Below are 25,218 nucleotides of genomic sequence, written 5' to 3'. Positions count from 1 at the left end.
ACTTTCCTGAACATGGTTGAGGAGAGAAGGGTGAGGATGTGAATGTGAGGATACATATCGTATCATAGGGGGATGGGGATTTAAAGGTGGTAAGGATCCAATTTTTCCTGGGATTTATTTTATTTGTGGCAATAAAGCATATTTTAGCCTCCCAGACCATTTGTATGGGACATTCTATCTTGGCTTGGTTTTTCCCCAAAAATTTCATGTTGACAGAAATGAAAAGGGTACCTTTGAATTTGGTGAACATCTGAACCTGAATAGGTACAAAAGAGAAAGTTTTACAGAAGTTCTGGGAGACATCTTTGGTGCTGTTATTCCTATGGTAGGAATTACCATGAATTCAATCAAAATCAGAAAGGTTTCTACAATTGTAGATAGGTTGTCAACAGATACTGCAAGTGGTTTTCAATTAGTTAATACAGAACTTGTTGCTACCAGGAGCATGGTTATGCAGAATCGTCTTGCCTTAGACATTCTGCTTGCAAAAGAGGGAGGAGTCTGTGGGGTCTTACATGTCCAGCATTGCTGTACTTATATACCTGACAAAAGTCGGGATATAGAGTTGCTTGTTAAAAATATTACACGATTTCATGAAGAGATAGAACCCATGGAAGAAGAAAGTTTCACTGAACGAATTGGGAAAAGAATGGAGGCTATAAAAGAATGGTTTTCTGAAGTTGGGAGCTCCATCATTGGCAAAGTACTTTATCCAGTAATTATCATCATTATAGTGATAATGCTGCTAAAAATTAGCTGTTTGATTCACAAAAGGAGGAAGCATCAGAAAGAGAAGAGAAGGATTTTCAAACTTAGAAAGGAACAAGAGAAGGAATATGAGTTAGAGGAAATGCGAAGGGTTCAGTTTGAAAGAGATGACCAGACAGCAGAAACAGGGGGTTAGGGAGACTAATATCGAGAGAATCCAATATGTGACGTCTCCAAATTGGGTGAAACATTTTCTGAAATTTTTGGATGTTGTTTGGTGATTTTTCAATCACCAGATGAGGGAGTTGATGGAGCGAGCCTCAGAAATTATTTTATTCTGACTCGCGAAATTTATTATCTGTAACATGAATTAATCTATTAATGAATTGCTGCATGATTTGTTTAATTAATCCAACTTAGAATAAGATTGCACCACACACTCGAACACGCGGGTCTAATGACATGTGCTCTTGTTGCATTTGCGAGTTTGTCATGTAACACATGATTAATATTGTTTTGTTTGTCATGTTCGTCCTATTGTCTTTGTCATTATTAATATGCGGCTGATCATTTATGGCATGTGCTTTTATTATATGTGCTTACATGTTTGTCCTATGTCGTGATTGTCTGTCTGTGTATTATTTAATCATCTTTTTACTCTTTCAGAAACTTAAAGCTGGACTATATGAAGAATGGTAGATATTTTATGTGCTGCTTTATTTGTTTGCTTCTGCTAGATGTCATTTATTAATGGGTTAATTATTAGCAAAGGTCGGTGGGTAACAGAAGGGTTTATTTTACTTGAATTAATCATTCTTTTGTGTTTGTTTAAATACTAGCCCGAGAAAGAGGCTTGAGGCCTAGTACTAGTACTGGAGAATATTGGTTGGCCTGTACGTGAGCAGAGTCAGAGCCAAGCGCAGTCATATTGGAACTTTTCCATGGAAAGCTATACTTGTGAATGGACTGTGGCTCAGACAAAAGAGACTTGTGCACAGAGTGCTCTGGATGTTATTTCTACAAGGTCAAGGAAGTGACAGAGATGATTTTGCCGAACTCTGGAGGAAATCAGTGAAACAACTTTTAAAATTGTTGCGAATCTTCGGAAGCCGGTGTCGCCTCATGTCAAAGAACAATGATATAGTTACGTTCTCACTCTGGAAGAGGTGGTTTTGGTGGTCTGACGGTCAGCAACCAATCAGGGTGCTGTAGTTTAATAAAATATTACATTTAGTTAGATTAGCGAGCAAGAAAGGTATAAAAATTGGGCCTCTTGAGGGGAACGGGGCTGACTGTTTCCTGAGGGCGAAGTGCTGTCCTATTTCCTATGGACACGTAAGAAATCAACTGTTTATTAAAATTGTTTTCCTTTCCAGGTCAGAAAGCTAACATAGGGTATAGGGTTAATGTTATCTTAAATTCATTATTTTATGCAATGTTGAACTGTCGGATCTTTGAGCCAATGATTAATGAATAAAACTGAATTAATAAAATTAAATGTTTGATATTAATAAAGAGCTAATAAAGTTTATGAAATTTGAGAATTTAAAAATAAAAGACTTAAAACGTCAAGCTGGTCTTGATTTTTGAGTTGTTACCATCAGTTTAAATCTATTGGCCTCTATGGTCTAATTAAATGTTTGTTTGATAATTCATGAATAAAAATGTTCTACTGCAGTTGTAAATATGTACAGATGAGTTTAATAGTGTAGTGAATTAGGCCATATGATTCAGCTTCATGATTTTCTGTCTTTGTGCATGGGCCTGGTTATTGATTAGTTTGGTGAGTATTAGGTAGTGAATGGTGACGCATGTGAGACAGAATTTCTATAGTGACGCTGGAACACTGACATTGTTTACGTCTGGCTTTTCCACTTTGATCACTTGTCGAGCTATTAAGTAGTTCTTTGCTATAAGAATAAATAGTGAGCAGCATCAAGTAAAAAATTGCGACTGACATCTATATGCTCCATCACATCTACCAAGCACTTTATATTAATGAAGACGCGCTGAATCTCTATCTCGACCTGCAGTGAGGGGAACGGCTTGTACCTAACCTCCACTCTGTCCACATCTCAACCTGCGAGGGCCAGCAGTAGCGCTGCATTGCCGCACCGCTGTGAGGGTAATGGCCAGGTAGCAGGCGGCAGACCACAACTCCCAGGAGGCCGCTGCACGACGCACGAGACTGGCATCATCAGAGGGCGTCTGAAGCCCTTTTAATCAGCGTGCTCCCTCTGCATCGTGGTACAAGCTGAATCTCTATCTGGACCTGCCATGAGGGGAATGGCTTGTAAATAAAATCAACTCTGTCCACATCTCAACCTGCGAGGGCCAGCAGTAGTGCCACATTGACGTACCGCCGTGAGGGGAACGGCCAGGCGGCAGGCGGCAGGACCACAACTCCCAGGAGGCCGCTGCACGGCGCACAAGACCGGCGTCATCAGAGTGCGTCTGAAGCCCTTTTAATAAGCGCGCCCCCTCCGCATCACGGGACGCGAGCGGGCATGCCCTGGTGAAGCCCGAGCCAAGGGCGGGACCGTGTGAGCCCATTAGAGACCGGAGGAGCCCGGGCCGGGCCCCCTCTCTAACCTCTCCAGCTGCCCAGGTTAGTTGTTGTCCGCCTATATTTGTTACATCTTGGCTACACACTTTGCGGGAACTTTGAACTGTACAATTTTTGTGCCCCTCGCTAAAATGAACACTCGTGAGGGAAAAGGCAGAGCAGCAGTGACTGGGGAAGTGTCGCTGGGACATTGGATCAATTTCTAATTAGAGCCAGCTCAGACCTAGCTCATAAGATTGCTCTGACAGAGCGCCGACTCTCCCTAGATCTCTTACAAACTAAACGATCGTCGCTGGGTGGCTTGGTATCTGTACGCTCTCCGGAATGCCCCCTGGCCACAGTGATTGACTCCCCTGATCCATTAAGAGGCGACAGTCAGTCTTCGCAGGCGCCTCTGGAAGTCTTATCAATAATGGAGGTTCCAATCAGCCCTGTACCGGAGGTGGTGGTCCAAGAGGTTGTGCCTTGCGGTTCTTACCCACGCATTGACACAAGGTCAGCGTCTAAACCATTTATACTGACCACGGTCCCAACTCCGGAGCCGGCCACAAATAGGAAGAGGGGAGGGGGCCCCCAAAGGCAGAATAACCCTAAAATGCAAAAGCTTAATTGGTATGGTGGGGTAGTAGCCCCATTGTCCTCAGTCCCTTTGTCTCCGAACGTTGATTCATTGGGTGTCCCCCTCTCCGATGCTCATGAGACTTTGCTGGTTAAAGTCGGGGCTCTCTTATCGTCATCATTATACCCGATCCTTGACAGACTGACTTTGATTGAGGGAAGCCTATCTAACTTTGAAATGCGTGTCGCATCTAAATTCTCTACCATGGAGGACATCTTGGGGGAAACTAATCGGCCACCGAAATTGTAACTAATGCCTTGTGTGTTCTTGTAAATCAGATATCCCCTCCTGTCATGCCTCCTTCATCTAATCCTCCCATTGTCCCAATTTGTAGGCACAGTGGGGAGGGCAGTGTCCCTGAGGTTGACCTTTTCTTACTGGGTGGTCAGGAGGGAGACATAGGGAACCTGTCAAGTGAATTCGCTCAGCTTAATCCGAGTACCCCTAGGGGGGAGGGTAGTAGATCTCAGGGTAGGTGCCCAAGTAACCCCAACCAACATCATTCTAACTGTGGGACTGGAAACCAGCCCAACCTCGCCTATGAGCACACTAATCGTGACCTCCTAACAGTACATAATTCGCTGGGTCGCAGAGATGGCTCTAGGATTTTACACCTCCCACCGGCCGCTGCTCCTTTGGTGGTGGTCCTAAAGAATGCGCCGCTTCTACAAGAGGGGCAAACGGAATCCACTGAGCAGTTAACGGCTAAAACCATGCACTGGCTTAGTGCTCAATTGAAGGTAGAGGGGGTACCGGGGTGGGATATATGCAACCAAATGATTATGGCCAGACGTGCACCCTGGGTTAGACCCTCCACCAAGGAAGGGTGGGGTGACTGAGTAGTTGGCAAATTCAATAACGACCACGTCGTTAGATTTCTATTGGGTCATTTGGGGAGTAGAAATCAATGGCATCCATCCTGGGAAATTTCTCTTTTGCCTCTGGGTTATTTTTATAGACCAAATCACCTTTTTCCGCAAAAAGGCAGAAACAGCCTCGCACCACAAAGACCTATAGGTGGCCCCTTTGATCTTAACCTTGCTAATAGATTTGCTCCCTTGTCTGGTTTAGACAATTGCGATTGACTGTCTTCTGTAGTCTTACCTGTGACAGAGGCTCAAATTAGCCAACCTGCACCTTCCCCTGTGATCGCCTTAAGCCCTCAGCTGGTTACATCTGGGGGGTCTGAGCATACCGAGCCCCTGATACTTCTTTTAGATGGGGGAGAAGGTATTGAAACTAGTACACTAAGCATGCTATTATGGAACTCTGCTGACTTATTACCGAAGACTACATCTTCTGATTGGTCTACTTTCATTGAGATTTATGGTATTATCTCCTGTCAGGAGACCTGGTCCCTGAGTACTATTTTTCGACCAGGTTATTTGGCCTTTGGTAAACCCGCTATTGCAGACTCTAAGGGGTGCCCCTCGGGGGATTAACGGTTTGGGTAAGACAGCAGGTGGGCCTCCAGGTTGAAGAATTTGGGATTGATAACCCAGATATCCAGGTTCTAAAAACAAATGTTGATTACAGCCCTGGTTTTATACTGGTTAATGTGTACGCTAGAGGCATGGCCGGAGGGAGAGCCTCTCCGACCATCTCTAGCCTAGATCATTTTATTAAGTCACTGGAAGGGACAAGTAACTGCGTTATTGCGGGGGATTTTAACTGTACGTTTGATTCTCTTGGCCTGGAAGAAGCTAGTCTTACTAGCAATGAGGATGCGAGTTGGGGTGTTCTGTCTTTAATGCTCCCCCTAATCAATAAATGGACGGAGGCAGTATTACAAATAAAAAGTTTGACAATGAAGGGTGGCCTCCGGCTGTGAATGGGAGAACCAAATTGGATGGTAAAGGTATTCCCACCTTTAATAACGGGAGAAGAAGTGGCAGGATTGACTACTTTCCTATTAACTTAGATTTGTGGCCAAGATTAAAGGATATGGAAGTTGTAAATAGACCAGAGAGTGATCACGACCCATTGTCATTGACCCTGGAGGTTAAGGGACACCCACTGGGGAAGGGCGGCTGGGAGATTGCTACGGCAGATGTTGTTATGTCTCTTGACTGCCGAAGACTAAAATGGGCATGGGTATCTGAGAATGAGGGCACTTTGGCACCGATAAGGTCCACTTTTGAAGAGTCTCTTGTAGCCCTATCCCATCTTGACTCCAGCAAGGCTAGCCTTACAACCCTTACAGAAGCCAATGAGTTCATGTTTATTAAGTCAAAAAGCGACTTCGTTAAGAATATAAAAAGATCTAATGTGCCCCCCACCCATGAAGCCGCAAAATGGTATGATGGGGCATGCAGGCTCACTTTCAGACAATTGTTCCAAGCAATAAGGGCGGGATCCACGCAGGAGGTAAGGGAACTCAGGGCAGTTTACAAGACCACTCAATTTAGGAAAAAGAAGGCCTATGACGAAAAGAGATGGAGGGACCTCCTAGATGCAATTAATGGGAAAAATTGGTGTTGGTTCTGGCACTTAATAAAATGGGGAAATGGTAGTGCTGGCCCTTTTCTTGATAATAATGTTCCCCCCAGAAATATGGGTTGCATACTATCAGGCCCAATTTTATCGGCCAAAGAAAGTTCTGGGCACAAGCCCTGTGTAGAGATGGACTCAGTCCTATCCTTTACACCAGGGGAAATTGAGAGAGCTCTTGATGGAGTGGCTGCAGGTAGAGCACTAACAATGGGCGAATTTTGTGGATCTGCGGTCTGCAAATTCACGCAAAATCGTGAAAAAATCTGCAAACTCGCAGATTGTTTTGCAATTTGCACTGGAGTACTTTCTACTGGCTAATCCAGTAAGTGCTAACTCGTTGGGTAAATGTATACTGCTTTTCCTACACTGCAGATGTGTAAAGGGCCAGATGATTTGTCTCCCTTGACCATGTGTGCCTGTAACTTTGCCACCGTGCCAAAAGGCGCCGAGGTCCCTTGAGTGAGCGGTCCATCACAGTTGGGAAATGGCGGGAAGACGTTTGATACCGCTAGTGTTTGGTGCGGGGCCAAACGAGCGGGGCTTCTATGCGTGTCAACATGCCTCTTGTGTATAAAGGGTCAGAGAGCAAGAATGGCAGCAGGTGAGGAGAAAACAGCCTCCTGGTCACAGGAACTACACAGCAATTGAGCTCGAGAAACTCATGGATGCAAAGACCTCCCTCGAGTATTAAAGCTAATTTTCGACAGCAGATATGGGGTTAAACACACTTGGTCAGCCTCGACCGTGCTCACTAATGTATAGTGCTTTTCCTACACTGCAGTTGCATAAAGGGCCTGAAGATTTGTCTCCACTGACTGTGTGTGTCTGTAACTTTGCCACCGCGCCAAAAGGCACAGAGAACCCTTGAGTGAGCTGTCCATCATTGTTGGAAAAGGGAGGGAAGATGTTTGATACTGCTAGTGTGTGGTGCGGGGCCAAACAAGCGGGGCTTCTATGCGTGTCAACATGCCTCTTGTGTATAAAGGGTGACAGAGCGAGCAGGGCAGCAGGTGAGGAGAAAGCAGCCTCCTGGTCACAGGAACTACAGGGGAATTGCGCTTGAGAAACCCATGGATGCAAAGACCTCCCTTGAGTATTACAGCTAATTTTCAACGGCAGATATGGGGTTAAAGCACACTTGGCCCGCCTCGACCGTGCTTACTAATGTATAGTGCTTCTCCTACACTGCAGCTGCGTAAAGGGCCAGAAAATTTGTCTCCACTGACCGTGTGTGCCTGTAACTTTGCCACGGCACCAAAAGGAGCCGAGGTCCCTTGAGTGAGCTGTCCATCATAGTTGGGAAAGGGCGGGTAGACGTTTGATACCGGTAGTGTCGGGTGCAGGGCCAAACGAGCGGGCCTTCTATGCGTGTAAACATGCCTCTTGTGTATAAAGGGTCAGAGAGTGAGCAGGGCAGCAGGTGAGGAGAAAGCAGCCTCCTGGTCACAGGAACTACAGGGGGATTGCGCTCGAGAAACTCATGGATGCAAATACCTCCCTCGAGTATTACAGCAAATTTTTGACGGCAGATATGGGGTTAAAGCACACTTGGCCAGCCTCGACCGTGCTCACTAATGTATAGTCCTTTTCCTACACAGCAGCTGCGTAAAGGGCCAGAAGATTTGTCTCCACTGACCATGTGTGCCTGTAACTTTGCCACCACGCCAAAAGGCGCAGAGGTCCCTTCAGTGAGCTGTCCATCATAGTTGGGAAAGGGGGGGAAGACGTTTGATACCGCTAGTGTGTGGTGCGGGGCCAAACAAGCGGGGCTTCTATGCGTGTCAACATGCCTTTTGTGTATAAAGGGTCAGAGAGTGAGCAGGGCAGCAGGTGAGGAGAAAGCTACCTCCTGGTCACAGGAACTGCAGGGGGATTGTGCTCTAGAAACTCATGGATGCAAAGACCTCCCTCAAGTATCACAGCTAATTTTCGACGGCAGATATGGAGTTAAAGCACACTTGCCCAGCCTCGACCGTGCTCACTAATGTTTCGGGCTGATTAAAACGTTACTGAATTTGAGCTTCAACTCGGGCACCTGCTTTATTTATATCTGTAAGTGCTTCCTGTTGAGGTTTAATTTTTGTGACAGGAGCCTCGTGCCAGAATGAATCCTGCCCTGCATAGTTATCCACGAAGATGCCACTGTTTTTTGCAATACCTCTACACAACTGGAGTACTCTCTACTGGCTAATCAGTAAGTGCTACCTCGTTGGGTAAATGTATAGTGCTTTTCCTACACTGCAGCTGCGTAAAGGGCCAGAAGATTTGCCTCCAGTGACCGTGTGTGCCTGTAACTTTCGTCCCTTGAGTAAGCTGGCGTAAAAAAAAAATTCAATATACGCCCGTGAGCAAATTTGCGAATTTTGCGGCAATTTCGGGAGATTCGCCGAGCGCGAAATTGCCGAAAATCCGCATATTTTGCGAGCGGAACGGATTTTTGGCCCATGCTTATAGAGCACCTGGAACAAACTGTATTCCAGCGGATATATATATATAAATCAGATCGGGAGAACTGGCTAAAATAGATCCATAGCCTTGTAAATGGTTTGGCTATAGACGCACCCATTCCAGAATCCTGGCGTGGGGCTGAAATAGTCCCCATTTATAAAATGGGGGATCGCGCCTGTCCATCTAATTACAGGCCCATAAGCCTTATAGAAACTCTTCAAAACATTGTGGCGAGATTAGTGCTAATTTGGGTAAACAGGTGGATAGATGAGAACGAAATACTATCCACCTATCAAGCAGGATTTCGTTCCCAAGTTAGCACTATCGACCATGTTTTTAGATTCATGTTGATATACTGGAATACATTGGTCTTAGCAGGGGGGACACGCTATGCAGCATTCGTAGATCTTAAATCTGCTTTTGATTTAGTCCCCCGCCCTAAGATGTGGGATACCCTGAGGGAAGCAGGGATACCTGCTGAGATCTTTTCTTTTATTGTAAAACTACATGAATTACCATATGCCCAAGTAAGATGGGGTCAGCAGGGTGAGTTACCAGACCGTTTTCCTGTGAGCAAGGGAGTAAGGCAGGGGTGTGTTCTGGCCCCTACCCTTTTCTCATTGTTCATAAATAATTTTATCTCTTACTACACTGAATATCCCACGGACGCACCTACTCTTGCTGGATCCAGGGTTCCGCTTTTAATGTTTGCAGACAACACTTTAATTTTGTCCAAAACGCAATTTGGTCTGCAACGTGCCCTTGATCGATTCATCTTGTTCTGCACTGACCATGATTTAGTAGTAAACGTCGATAAGACGAAGCTCATGGTCTTGCATAAACATAAAGTAGTGAAAGCTAGAGTGGAAATGAATAATGTGCCCCTGGAACAAACTGACTCCTTTGCATACTTGGGGGTCACTTTGGGCAAACGTTTGAACTGGAAGCCACAGTTAGATCTATTAATCTTAAGGCATAACTTTGAACTACCCCAGAGCTTGCACCCTACGCAAAAGCCGTTAAGTTTATTAGAGAAGCAGACAAGTCAAATAAAATCTCTTGGTTATTAAAGATTAAGGCATTGCTATTAGATTTGGGCTTCATCCACCTGTGGGAGGACCCGGAAGGGAATGTATTCCCGTCCAAAAAAGACTTGAAATACTTATATAGGGAACAAGGTTTATGTAAAGTCTCTGTCCTCAGTTGCTAGTGGTTCCCTAAAATGCCTCTTCCTGGATTTTAAGTGTGAGTACACGTTTGAGGCCTAGTGGGACATTATTGCATGTCCTGGTGATAGAAAACTCTTCCAGCAATTTAGAATGGGAACACTCCCCTTAAAATCTTTCACTAACAAGTGGGGGGATGACCAGGATATAAAATGTGATACTTGTTTAACAGAGGATGAGACTTTAATGCATGTCCTGTTTGTGCGCCCCGCTTACAAGGGCCCTCGACTGAAATGGCTCAAGCCGGTTTGTAGAATGCCTGGTACAAGATCTTGTCAAATAGCCCTGCGTATTCTAAAAAATGGAACTACTGAATTCATAGTTATTGCCGTGGCTAAGTTCCTGAGCTGGACTTGGGTTCTTAGAAGAAAGAATTTGTGAGACAGTATGTAACCTGTTTGCCATATGTGGGTGTTCCGAAGTTTTCCCCAAAATATCTATTTTAAACATTGGTGACTATAATTATTCCCTGTGTAATTCTGCCACAACACCCTTTGATTTTGAATTCTCCCTTTTAAACATCATTATTGTTTTTAAAAAAAATATATTCTTTTTATTAACAATTCAACAAAAGAAAAACATCAGGTGACTTAATCAGTAGTTACATATTGGACCGTTATACACATCCATACTGCAAACAGTACATACAAATAATGATCAGGGGATCATGGAGATTCCTGCGCTTCTTCTCCTTCCAGATGGATCGGTGGCGCACAGATGTCACCTCGGTAACTATTCCAGTCCGCCCATACCTTTCCCCACTTTTCAGGGCAACCTCTGGATACGTAGACAGATCTCTCCCTAAACATACACCAGTCCATTTCTTCCGCTCATTTCCTAACCCGGAGTGACTGTATAGCTCCCCACAGCTGAGCGATGTTGTGCTTGGCAACCATGCATGCCAATTTCACCCACTGCCTCCTATACACACACACAGATCCGTTGGCTCCCATACATTCAAAATATACCTACGAGCCTCTGGCAGAAATCCACCCTGAGGACAGCCCGCAGTCTATCATGGATCTCTACCCAATAGGTCTGTACCTCGCTGCAGTGCCACAAAATGTGCATGAAAGTTCCAAGTTCTCCACATCCCCTGCGACATTCCCCACTTTCTGACATATGTATTCGAACCAGGCGAGGCCCTGTGATATAAGACTTGTGGAGGATCTTGACCTGAACTAGCCTACGCCTCATCTGTATGGCCACTGCAGGTGCGGAGGAAACCGCCTTCGGCTAATCTTCGTTGTCCAGCTCCAACCCGTCTGCACTCCACTGTGACCTGATTAGTATCAATGGGTCCTCCATATTGTTGATGAGTTTTTTATATATCAGAGAGATGGTATTCTCAGGGAGGAGACCATCCAACACTCGGTCTTCAAGGGGGGAGGCGTCAGGGAGTGACGTGCCCGCGGGGACGAGTGAGAGCAGTGCATGTCTATTCTGGAGATAACGGAAGTGCTCCTTATTGTGAAGGTGATATTGCTGTTTAAGGGAATCAAACGTGTGGACTGTGTCTTTCCCCCACACGTTTTTGATCTGTGTGATCCCCATGAGTTCCCATTTGTCAAACCCCTTGGACTTCCATAGGCTGCCTAGTTTCTCTGAGTTCAACAGCAGGGTGGCGAGTTTTAGCTTTCCCTCCCAGTTGAGATGTCTATTTGCTGTGTGCCAAACTTGTACGACATGTCCTGTGGAACCTGTGAGGGGAAATCGGCCCGGCCTGGCATATAATGCCCTCACAAGATCTCCCCCAGGCACTTGAAAATGGTCCATAGCATACCCGGGGTCCGTTGGGCCCCATATATGATGTGATTCACCACTGCCAGCTGAGAGGCCCAGTAATATTTCTGCAGGTCCGGCAACCCTATCCCCCTATCATACCAGGGGTAGTGAGCTTGGAGAAGGCTATACGGGCTCGGCCGTCCCAAAGGAGTTGCCTCTAAAGAGTTTCTATTTCCCGGAAATAGGAAGCTGGAACAAGATCCAAGGCGTTCTGGAGCGAATATAGGAAATGGGGGAGAGTCATCATCCTGAAGAGTCCAGCTCTGCCCAGAAGGGAAGGTGGGAGTGCTCGCCAATGTGCCACATCTCCTTTTAATCGGGTCATAGGGGGGCCCAGATTGTTAGTGTATCTTAATTTAGGGTCAAGTGTTATATAGACACCAAGGTATGGAAACCCTATCGGTTCAATTTGTATCGGGCAGGCATTCGGGATCACTGGGGAGTCGCCTCTAAGGACAAAGAGCACTGACTTTGACCAATTGATTGCAAATCCGGAATATCTCCCGAATAGGGCAAGCACATCCAGGAAACATATCAGGAAACTCCTTTGATTGGTGAGATAAAGCAGGACATCATCGGCATATAATGAGACTTTATCCTCCCAATCCAATGTCCATCCCAATCCTCAGCTCGACCGGTCCCACCTAATCCACGCCGCCAGTGCCTCCAATGCTAATGTAAACAGAAGTGGAGACGGGGCACCCCTGCCTCGTGCCTCTGCCAAGGGGAAAGTCAGCAGATTTATGATTATTTACCACTAACCTAGCGAGGTGGTCGGCATATAAGAGGCGCACCCAACAGATGAACTCCTGTCCAAAGCCCATCTTTCCTAAGACTGCAAACAAGTAAGGCCACTCGACCCTACCAAAGGCCATAGTGGCATCGAGGGGCACAAGCACAGCTGGTTCCTGAATCGATGGGGACCTGCCCAACACTCCATGTAGCCTGGGCAAGTTAAGAGCGGTGTTTTGGCGTGGCATAAAGCCGAACTGGTCCGGCTGTACCAAAGTGGTGATGACTTTAACAAGTCGGGTCGCTAGCAATTTCGCCAGAACTTTAGGCTCTGCATTTAGTAACAAAATTGACCTATAGGATGAGCAGAGTGTCTTGGGTTTACCTGCCTTGTGGATGACCACAATATTGGCCACCCGCTGGTCATATGGGAGCTGACCCTTCTCCTTACTCTCTTCAAACATGAACCGGACAAAGGGAGCCAATTTGTTGGCATTTAATTTGTAAAGTTCTATAGGGATACCATTAGGGCCCGTGGCTTTTCCGAAGTAAACTCCTCTGATGGCCTGTGCCACCTCATCATTCGTGAATGGAGAGTCTAGGTATTCCCGGTTGTCATCTGACAATGCGGGCATATGAATGTCCTTAATCATCTCTGAATTGTCTACCTCCGAGTATATCCCTGTGGTAGTGTATATTTTCCCAAAATATACAGAGAATTCGTCCGCCACAGCCTGTGGGTCCCTTATCATACCGGAGCTTCCCCCCGGCAACTCTGGCACAATCCACAACGCCAGCTCCCCCCTCCCAAGCCATGCTATTAACTTGCCGGCTTTGTCGCCGTGCTCATAGATCCTACTCTGCGTCTCCTCGTTTTGGGCTCTGGCCCTGTTTCCTGCGAGGCTTCTATATTAGTCCTGACATAACTTTAGTCGGTGCATATCTTCTGGGGCCGCTGTTCGCGACACCTCCGCCTCCAACCTCATCAACTCCGCTTCTACTCTATCTAGGTCTGCGTTTGGTTTCTTCTTTTTCCCGGCGATCAGGGACACCACCTCCCTGCGAATAACTGTTTTAAACGCCTCCCACAGGGTCTGCGCCCAGTCAACCGTGCCAGTATTCTCTTGGAAGTATCTTCCTGTAATCTTGGAGACCTCTTTCTTGGTGGACGGATCCTTCAGATGCCACGCATTAATTGGGCCTACTCTCCCTACTTCGGCAAGACCAGTTTCCACTAGGCCTGGACGGTAAATTCTGTTCTGTTCGAGTAATTTACCGAATTTGGGTAATTTTGCGTTCCGCGGAGAATGCGAAATTGCCCAAAAACCTGTGTTCTTGAGCACACAAACAGCGATTGCGAACAGTAAAAAAGCATCGCGAACAAGCAATTCCATGTGTTCGCAGAGATTTTTTACCGTTTCGCTGAGATTTGCATAACGCGATTACGCAAATTCCGCCCACCCCTAGTCTCTCCACCTGGAGCCCAATTGGGGAGTGATCAGAAATACCTCTTCCCAGGTGTCGCACCTCAGGTATCGTGATGGCCTGTGCCGCTGGCAACAGTTTATAGTCTATTCTAGACAGGCTATGGTTCGCCGCGGACACATAGGTGTGGTGCACTCCACTCAGGTTATTTATCCTCCACCTGTCCACAAGACCCGTCGTCGCCAGAAAGTCGGAGAGCCATCTATGCGCCGGCCTCATCATTTGGGTGGGGCGTCTATCAAGCTCCCCATCCACCACCGCGTTGAAGTCCCCCCTCTGAGGTTCTGTAAATTACGAATTTGTTCGTGCTCAGCCTCCATTTTGTGATCGCCGCCATTTTATGTTGCCCTCACTCAGACAGCTCGGCGAACGCGATGTTTTTGTCGTTTCTGCTTTGCGTGTCAGGTGGCATCCTCGCCTATGTTTACTAACGAGTGTCAGGGTCTGGCCGAGTACACTAATTCCTGTCTGAGCTGATTAAACCCCGTCCGGACTACACGTCGTTTAACACCATTGTCTCCTCTAAGTTATCTTATCTGCTGTCCTTCACTACAGGTCTCAGGCATTCTCCTGTTTTATGAACTGTCCGCAGCTGTGTTTTCTCTGCTTGTAAATCGAATTGTGTGGATTTATTTGTGATTTACTTAAGGGGTCGAATGACAAACAAGAACCGGGAACTTGAGTTGCTTTAGTCTTAAAACAATGTCTATAACGTTTGCCTATAGCTCATGCTCGTGTGTGATTGCATTTTGCATTGTATTGCATCGTATATATACCTGTGCGCCACAGAGTTAAGGGGCAGTCTCTTTTGAACCTCGTTGTACTGACGACTTCTAAGACCACTGTACTAGCTGCAGCTAATAAATACCATCTTCTACGCCAGACGAAGAGTCCGTGTCTCTGTTTTTGACAAGGCAGGTGAACCCCGGGGATTTAGGCGTACCCTGCGCCGCCGGGCCTTAAGGCTGCGGTTCTCCACCATCACAAAAAGACCTAGCGGCAAGGTGAGGAAAATCATGCCCAGGTCACAGAAGGTGTCCGCCTGAAGACCAGGTGGAACATAAACACACAAAAAGGTGATTACTGCTCCTTCATACTGCCCCGATATCCCAATATAGTGGCCTTGCTGATCAGTCCATGTGGCCCGGATATTAAGGAGGAAGGAGTTCCTAACCAAGATGCCAACTCCCCTAGATCCCGTGGTGAACCCAGCATGTGCGACCAGTTTATTCCCCCCCCCCCCTTGCAGGGCCATACAGCGGCTACCGATAAGGTGAGTCTCCTGAAGTAATACTACATCTGGGGAGTGACGCCTAATCATCTGGTTCACCATTCCTCCTTTAAGCTTGTCACCCAGACCGTTCACATTCCAACTAAGCACAGAAATACCTGATCCCTTTCTAAGACAAGGCATTGATGCGGTATGGATGCAATACAATCATAGCTCTGTCTTCTGATGTAAAAGAAAAGGACAAAAGAAAACACAACTATAAAACAACTTTCCCAACCCCCTTCCCCCACCCTGCACCCCTGCTCATGGCTTCCTCCTAACCCCAACTTGCAGTGTGCCTGTCGCTCCATGCTCTAACCAACTAACTATCTAAAAGTAGAACTGAGGAGGATGTCAGAACCCCTTATCCCCACCCCCACAGGATATCTCGTCTTGCGCCTAATGTAGCTTACGTTTGTAAGGATCGTATCAGAAGGAAGCACATGAGTTAAATCCACTACCTGACAGTTCCCAATGTCCCGGACAATTGTGGCGTTCTTCATTCCTGCTCTTGCAAGCCTTCCCCACCATCTCTGTCTTGTCCCTCTGGTCCCTCCGGGGGAAGTCTCTCCAACCAGTCTGAGGCCTCATCTGGGTTATCAAAAAACCAGGCCTTCCACTCAACTTCAATCCTCAGCCGGGCTAGAAACATCATGGCCTATTTCAGACCTCTGTCCTGAGTCTATTTTTAACTCCAAGGAAACCCTGCCACTGTTTCTGGACCGTCTGCGTGAAATCCGGAAAGAATGTAAGAGTGGTATTCTCATATTTCAGGGGGCCCCCTAATCTAAAAGCCTGCAGGATAGCGTCTCTGTCCCTGAAGTTGAGCACCCTTGCGATCATTGGACGAGGGGGGCTCCAGGCTTTGGGCCCCCCCTTGGACCCTGTGTGCACGCTCCATCGTGGAGAAGTTACCCAGCCCCCTGGGCTTAAGATGGTTAAGGATAATGTATTGAACAAATAGGTCCGGGCCGGGCCTTCGACTTCTCCAGGACACCAGTGATGCAAACGTTGTTCCTCCTAGCCCTCCCTTCGTATTCATTCAGTTTTCGGTTCGTGAGGTCACTAGAGGCTCTAAGATCTCGCACCTCCTGTTGAAGCAGCGATACATCATCTGTCAAACTAGCCTTTTTAATGTCTAATGACTTAACTTTTTCACTGGTTTTGGTGAGATCGGCTCGAATGAGGTTGACCTCGATGGTTACCGTATCAAGTTTGTGGTCAAACAACTCCATCTTTTGTCCGAGGGAGGTTTTGACACAATCAATGGCTGCCATCACGTCCAGCAATGTGGGCTCCGACGGAGGACCGGCAGAATCCCTACCAGTTTCTGGAGATCTCCTCAATTCGGGCGTAGATCCTCTGGGCGAATCTCTGACAGAATATCGAGAGACAGGATATCGTCAGACAAAATATCGACGCTGGAATATCGTAGGCAAGTGTATACCACCCTATCTACAACATGGTAAGTACAAAAATATCGAAACTAAAATATCGATGTTAAAAATATCGTAATTAAATTTATCGGTTTTTTTATTATTAAAAAAAGAAATATAAAGTAAATAATACTTTTCTATAATTTAAACTTATGTCAAAATATTTTAGAATGTTTAAAATGAATAAATAATACATATTCAATGTTAAACATTTAATTAAAATTAAACATACAATATGTAATATATATTTCATTAATTATAATATTTAATTTTTTTAATTAATATAAAAATATTAACACATACTATAAATTACAAATACATCAACACTCATAAAATAATAATATAAATAATAATAAATATGTATATTTAATACATAAAAACAATGAAATATACTTTCAATATTTAAAAAACTTAATTAAACACAACATTATGTAACATCATAAAATGTTATAAAATACATTAATAAATATAAAATATATTGGATAGCGTAAGGCTAAAAATTACTATTCGAACTCTTTAGGGTGCAACAGTAGGGAAAGTGTTGGATAGCAAATAGGTAAAAATTACTATTCCCACTCCAATGAGTGCAACATTAGGGAAAGCGTTGGATAGCGTAAGGGTAAAAATTACAATTCCAACTCCAAAGGGAAAGTGTTGGATAGTTTAGGGGGTAAAATTACTATTCCCACTCCAGAGAGTTCAACAGTAGGGAAAACGTTGGATAGCGGGTGGGTAAAAATTACTATTCCCACTCCAGTGAGTGCAACAGTAGGGAAAGCGTTGGATAGCGTACGGGTAAAAATTACTATTCCCACTCCAGTGGGTGCAACAGTAGGGAAAGAGTTGGATAGCGGGTAGGTAAAAATGACTATTCCAACTCCAATGAGTGCAACATTAGGGAAAGCGTTGGATAGCGTAAGGGTAAAAATTACTATTCCAACTCCAAAGGGTGCAACAGTAGGGAAAGCGTTGGATAGCGGGTGGGTAAAAATGACTATTCCCACTCCAGTGAGTGCAACAGTAGGGAAAGCGTTGGATAGCGTACGGGTAAAAATTACTATTCCAACTCCAGTGAGTGCAACAGTAGGGAAAGCATTGGATAGCGTAAGGGTAAAATTTACTATTCCAACCCCAAAGGGTGCAACAGTAGGGAAAGCGTTGGATAGTGTAGGGAGTAAAATTACTATTCCCACTCCAGAGAGTGCAACAGTAGGGAAAGCGTTGGATAGCGGGTGGATAAAAATTACTATTCCCACTCCAGTGAGTGCAACAGTAGGGAAAGCGTTGGATAGCGTACGGGTAAAAATTACTATTCCCACTCCAGTGGGTGCAACAGTAGGAAAAGTGCTGGATAGTGTAGGGGTTAAAATTACTATTCCCACTCGAAAGAGTGCAACAGTAGTGAAAGCGTTGGATAGCGGGTGGGTAAAAATTACTATTCCCACTCCAGTGAGTGCAACAGTAGGGAAAGCGTTGGGTAGCGTACGGGTAAAAATTACTATTCCCACTCCAGTGGGTGCAACAGTAGGGAAAGCGTTGGATAGTGGGTAGGTAAAAATGACTATTCCCACTCCAATTAGTGCAACAGTAGGGAATGCGTTGGATAGTGTAGGGGGTAAAATGACTATTCCCACTCCAGAGAGTGCAACAGTAGGAAAAGCTTTGGATAGCGTAGGGGGAAAAATTACAATTCCAACTCCAAAGGGTGCAACAGTAGGGAAAGCTTTGGATAGCGTAGGGGGAAAAATTACTATTCCAACTCCAAAGGGTGCAATAGTAGGGAAAGCGTTTAATAATATAGATTTTTATTTTAACATACTTCTAAATAATGTTTATATTTGAAATAATGTATAATTAATTTTTCAAATACATCAACATCAATAAAAACAATTAATAATTAATAAAACCAATTACATTTGAATAATTTATTGACAATAAATTAACATCAAACACCAATAAATAATAATTATTAAATATTACACACCAAATAATACATATTAAATAATAAATTATGTATCATAACAATAAACTATTATTTAAATTTAAATCAATATTAAAAATTAAAATACATTACACAAATTAATATTTTTAAAAAAATGTTTAACAATTATTTAATTAATTGTTCTAGTTATTAAAAATATTAAAAAATTAAAAATATTAATTGACAATTTAAAAAATAATTATCTATTAAAATAATAAATTACCAATTAATAATTATTTAATACATTAATTATCCATAACTAAAAATGTATAAATAATTAAATATTTACAATAAAATTACTTTCCACCCAATACCCCTATAAACCCACAACACGCTCAGGTACTAAAACATAACATTTAATTAAAATTAACATGAATTACCAATTAAATAATTAATTTAGCAATTAAAATAATTAATTGCCAATTAATAATTAATTACAAAATAAATTATACATAAATAAATATTTTATTAATTACAATTAAATTACTTTCCACCCTATTCCCCTATAAACCCACAACCCACTCTGGTACTAAAACATTACATTTAATTAAATTTTAATTAATTACCAATTATATAATTAATTTATCAATTAAAATAATTAATTGCCAATTAATAATTAATTACAAAATAAATTATACCTAAAAAAATATTTTATTAATTACAATTATATTACTTACCACCCTATTCCCCTATAAACCCACAACCCCCTCCGGTACTAAAACATATAATTTACTTATAAATACATTTATTAATATATAAAATTAATACACATATAATATAATTTATTTTAAATACTTAACTAAAACATATAACACATACATAATAAAAAACAAAAAAATAATACAAATATCGATATTAGTGTCATCGAAATTAGTTAAATCAATATATATGCTATTGATATTACTAACTTCGATATTACTTACATCGATATAAAGAATTTCGATATTACTTACCTTAGGGTCGATATTCTGTCCAACGATATTCTTGACATCGATATTCTGCACCTTCGAAATTTCAAACACGATATTTTGGTAGGTCGAAATTTAAAACTCGATATTTTGACTGTGTACCCCTCTGGGCAACGTGTAGCGGTCAAGTTTGTTCGCCTGGACGTAGCGAGACCCCTTAGTAGACCTGGAATACTGCTTCTCACTCTCGGGTTTGGTCGCCATCTGCGAATCTCCACTCGGGCCCCCCGAGTCCCACAGCTGCACCGGGCAGGGCGATACCTCACTAGTCACCGCCGAGCGACACTGGGTGACCTGGACGCTCTCACATCCAGCCAAAGTCCCAGCACGTAAAGCAACTTAAGGATCAATTACCAGCCGAGGCAAAAGTCTGTCGGTAGTCAGCCGGGTCGGTACCGGATGGTTTCAAATCGAGGAGACCCCAGGTAGTTGTAGGCCAGGCATTTATATAGGTGTGGTTTCTCTCCAGGAGTTCACGGAGGGGCGCTATCTACCGGACATTGCACCGGTTGGATATCGCAAGGGTTTTCCAGCGAATGGGAGGGGGGAGGGAGGGTGGCACGTAGCTAGGGTAGGTGGTGGGGGGTGGAAAAAAAAAAAAGTAAAAATGTCCTCAAAAAGCCAAGATATAATAGTCGTGATAATAAGAAAGTGGTATCACAATCTTATCAAAAGAGTTTTAGACAAGTATGGGTTGGTCTAGTCGTATTTTTCTGTCTCTCTTTTTTGTCGGGAATATATGCCAAAAATGATTAATATAAAATATTTCTCCTGGAATATTAATGGCCTGCGCACCAAACCTAGGGCAAATAAAATCATGCAATATTTACGAGATCTGGATGCGCAGGTCATTGTTCTCCAGGAGACTCATTTAACAAACTCTGAGATGATGGACTTAATTAAAAGAAATAAGTGGATAGACTTTGCGGTCTCCACTACTCAGGCTAGTAACACCAGAGGGGTATCTATAATTTTCAAGAAAGGAGCTAAAGCTAGGCTGATATCTCAACAGGTCGATCCAGGCGGAAGATGGGCCATAGCCTCTGTAGTAATAGCGGGCTCTCAAACCACAGTCTTGGGCTACTATGGGCCGAATCAGGACGATTCTACTACTATGGAGACTATGTTTTCAAACTTGCTCTCCTTTCCCGAGCCAACTATTATAGCTGGTGATTTTAATATTGTCTTAAATCCAGTTTTGGATAAATCCCCCAATAGTCGACCCTTAGCTTTGTCCAAATCTAGGGTAGTGCTACAATCTGCAATGAAAACATATGGGTATTCTGACATATGGAGGGAGAGGTCTGGGGACCAACAAGGAGTGTCTTTCCGGAATTATAAATATAAACACCAGTCATTGACTTCATCTTGATCAGCCGAAGGCTGACTGATCATGTAAGATCCATTGAATATTTACCTCCCCATCTCTCAGATCACTCTGCAGTATTAATGGACCTAACCTATGTAACGGAGAGATTGTCCTTTAGATGGTCCTTTGATCGTTCACTTTTTACCTTACCTGATGACATACTATATCTCAATAGAGAAGCACACAATTTTTTTTTGATTAATAATGACTCAGCATCTACAAGGATCATCTGGGACTCGTTTAAAGCATTTCTAAGGGGTCTTATAACAGCTAAAGTGTCTCATAAAAGGAAGCAATATAAAGAACAAATTTGCTCAATTGAAGGAAAGATAATAAACCTCCAAGCAGTTATTGATAGTAATACTGGGGTAGATGAGTCCATTATATATAATTACAGGAAAGAAATGGCGACTTTGAAAGCAGACCTGGGTTCAGTATTGAATCTTAGATTGCAGCAGAGATGGGAAGCAAGCAAATTAGCCCATTTTGAGTACAGTGAAGGAGCGGGTAAAATGCTTGCGTGGAAGACTAAATCAGATCAGGTCCGGAACAACATTGCAAAAATCAAGGTGGGCAACGATTCCTTTTCATCGGATATTGAAATTAGAAGGGCCTTTAAGATCTTCTTTGAGTCAATCTATAAGGTGGACGTTGAAACCCGATCTGAGGAGGTTGACGATTGGTTAAGTCATATGAATCTCCCTAGTCTTACATAAGCTCAGTCTCAAGCATTGGATGACATTATCACCGAAGGAGAAGTAAGGGCCGCTATAAAAAAAAGCAAGAAGGGAAAGGCAGCGGGGCCCGATGGGCTACCAGCAGAAACTTATAGAATGTTAGAAGATGAGATAGCCCCCTTCCTTACTAAGATGTTCAATCAGATCCTTATTGATGGCCAAATTCCCCCATCAACATGGGATAATGCATCGATTACAGTCATACTGAAGCCTGGAAAACCCAAGGACGCTTGAGAATCATACAGGCCCATATCAATCTTAAATGTGGATTATAAGATTTTCACCACAATTTTAGCCTCCAGGTTAGCCTTAGTAGCCCGGCAGTCCTCCACGCAGATCAAAAAGGATTCGTAAAGGGCCGACAACTATATGAATTAACATACGACTTAATAGGGGCTATAGATATCGCGGTGGCACAGAATTTACCATTGACTGTTCTCACCCTGGATGCGACCAAGGCCTTTGACAGGGTTAATTGGGTGTACCTGTCGGGGCCCTGGCTAAATTTGGAGTAGGGAAGAGATTTTGTCGTGCAGTTAGTCTATTGTATGCCAGTCCATCGGCAAACCTATTAATTAACGGTGAGTTGTCAGACCCCTTTGATATTACTAGGGGGACTAGGCAGGGTTGCCCGCTTTCCCCACTTTTGTTTGACTTTTATATTGAACCTCTCGCACAACAACTGAGTAGAGAGAATGCTATTATTCCTTTTTGTCACAAAGGGTGGGAAAAGAAGGTTGCGTTATACGCTGAGGACCTGCTCGTTTTTACATCAGACGTAACAACTGCACTCCCGGTTATACTTGAAACGGCTAAGGGGTTTGGGAAAATATCAGGCTACCAGATCAACACATTAAAAACAGAGATGTTGGTCTGGAATGACAATCCGAGTTCCTTGGTAATACAGGAAGGCGAATCATTACGATATCTGGGCCTAAATATCATAAAAGACATTAACAAGCTCGCCTCAGTAAATATTACAGCAATTATGAAGGAATCGAGGAAATTAATGCAGGCATGGTCTCACCTTCAATTATCTTTGATAGGGAGGGTCAACCTCGTAAAAATGGCCATTTTGCCTAAACTTTCTTTTCTTTTTAATACCATTCCCCTCTACTTTGATCAGACTCACATAATTAAAATACAATCAGATATTACTTCTTTTATTTGGAACAAAAAATTACCAAGAATAGCTTGGAAGAAGCTTAGACGGCGATGGGAGAAGGGAGGATTAGCCGCACCAGACTTAAAATTATATTTGTGGGCTTTTCAGCTATCTCACATACGAATGCTCCTAAAAACACCTACTGACTATGGGATAGGATTAATGTTTTCGGCCATGTTGAAAGGGGAAGGTCTTAGCCAGTCGGGATTCTTATTTAAATTTGGCAATCCAAAATTCTTCAAAAAAATCAAATTGAAGGTCCTGCATGGCTTGGCGAAAACATGGACTGAGGTAATAAAATCTATTAAACAGGGGTATTATTGCGAAAAAACGCCGCTTTGGGGGTTACCTGATAGTCCAGCCTGGTTGGAAGATTCCCTAGCCACTCCTTTGAGAGAAGCAGGACTTAAAGAATGGGGGGATCTTTTCTATGAGGGGGACCTGCTTTCATGGGAATATCTACAGAATAAAATAGGTCCAACCCTTTCAAGGTTCAAATACATTCAAATCAGAAGCTGGACAGTGGCATATAACGATCCACTAACAAAACGTAGCAAGTTTCCTCTCGGAGGGCATAGTAAATTAATAACTAGCTTGGTTGGTACCCCTTCAACCAAACGTGAGATTTCACTATGGTATAAACTTCTTTTAGATGAATCTGATGGGGAATTTAAGTTACCAGCTCAACTTTGGGGGGACGTAATATCGACTCAAGATTTACAAGAACTTTGGTCCTCCTCATTTGAGCTTTTAAAAAGTTTGGTGAAACCCTCATGGCTACGTAGGAACCATCTTTTTACCCTTCATAGGGCGTATTACTCTCCCCAAAGACTATCCAAATTTGTCGCAGGAAACTCAGTGGCATGTGCGAGGTGCGGGCTGATAGCAGCTTCAGATATTCATATGTTCTTTGAGTGTCCTCGAATTGCACCATATTGGGAGGCCATAGGTAAGACTCTTACGGCATCGTTAGGTATCCCAATTACTATAGATTTACCATTAGTGATTTTTGGTCTCCTGAAGAGAACTCAAATTACAGTTAAAAGCCTGGTCTTCTATACGGTCCTCTTGGCAAGGAGAGAGATCTGCAGGAGGTGGAAGGATCCTATGCCCCCTTCCCATGCGGATTGGTTGATATCAACTTTACAGACGGCACGTATGGATTTAGCCAGATCGGGAAACCAAAATAAAAGGGCCTTTTGGCATTTGTTTGTATGGGCACAATAAAGATCCGGGTTTTTTTTGTTTTTTTTGTTTTTTTCCCCCCCGGGTCCAATGATTATACTACTATGGTGCCAAATACTAATGTTGTCCGGTCCCAGTCCGGCCCAGGCCCAGCAGTAGGCCTCCCCATTGGTAGCCTAAAGGAATATCAAGCTGTGACAGTTGCGGGATTAATGGCCTTCCCACTCGAAATGAAATGATCCCTCCCAGTTAAAATCACGGTGTCAACTGTACTAGAGCATATTCTAAATGGCTTTCTTAAACCATGGTGGATATGAGGACAAAAAAAATAAAAAATAAAAAAAAAATAATACATTAATTATCCATAACTAAAAATGTATAAATAATTACATATTTACAATAAAATTACTTTCCACCCAATACCCCTATAAACCCACAACACGCTCAGGTACTAAAACATAACATTTAATTAAAATTAACATGAATTACCAATTAAATAATTAATTTAGCAATTAAAATAATTAATTGCCAATTAATAATTAATTACAAAATAAATTATACATAAATAAATATTTTATTAATTACAATTAAATTACTTTCCACCCTATTCCCTTATAAACCCACAACCCACTCTGGTACTAAAACATTACATTTAATTAAAATTTACATTAATTACCAATTATATAATTAATTTATCAATTAAAATAATTAATTGCCAATTAATAATTAATTACAAAATAAATTATACCTAAAAAAATATTTTATTAATTACAATTATATTACTTACCACCCTATTCCCCTATAAACCCACAACCCCCTCCGGTACTATAACATATAATTTACTTATAAATACATTTATTAATATATAAAATTAATACACATGTAATATAATTTATTTTAAATACTTAACTAAAACATATAACACATACGTAATAAAAAACAAAAAAATAATACAAATATAGATATTAGTGTCATCGAAATTAGTTAAATCGATATATATGCTATTGATATTACTAACTTCGATATTACTTACATCGATATAAAG

This window comes from Lissotriton vulgaris, chromosome 6, assembly GCF_964263255.1.
Source record: "Lissotriton vulgaris chromosome 6, aLisVul1.2, whole genome shotgun sequence".
Classification (NCBI taxonomy): domain Eukaryota; kingdom Metazoa; phylum Chordata; class Amphibia; order Caudata; family Salamandridae; genus Lissotriton; species Lissotriton vulgaris.
This window is presented reverse-complemented; position numbering follows the sequence as displayed.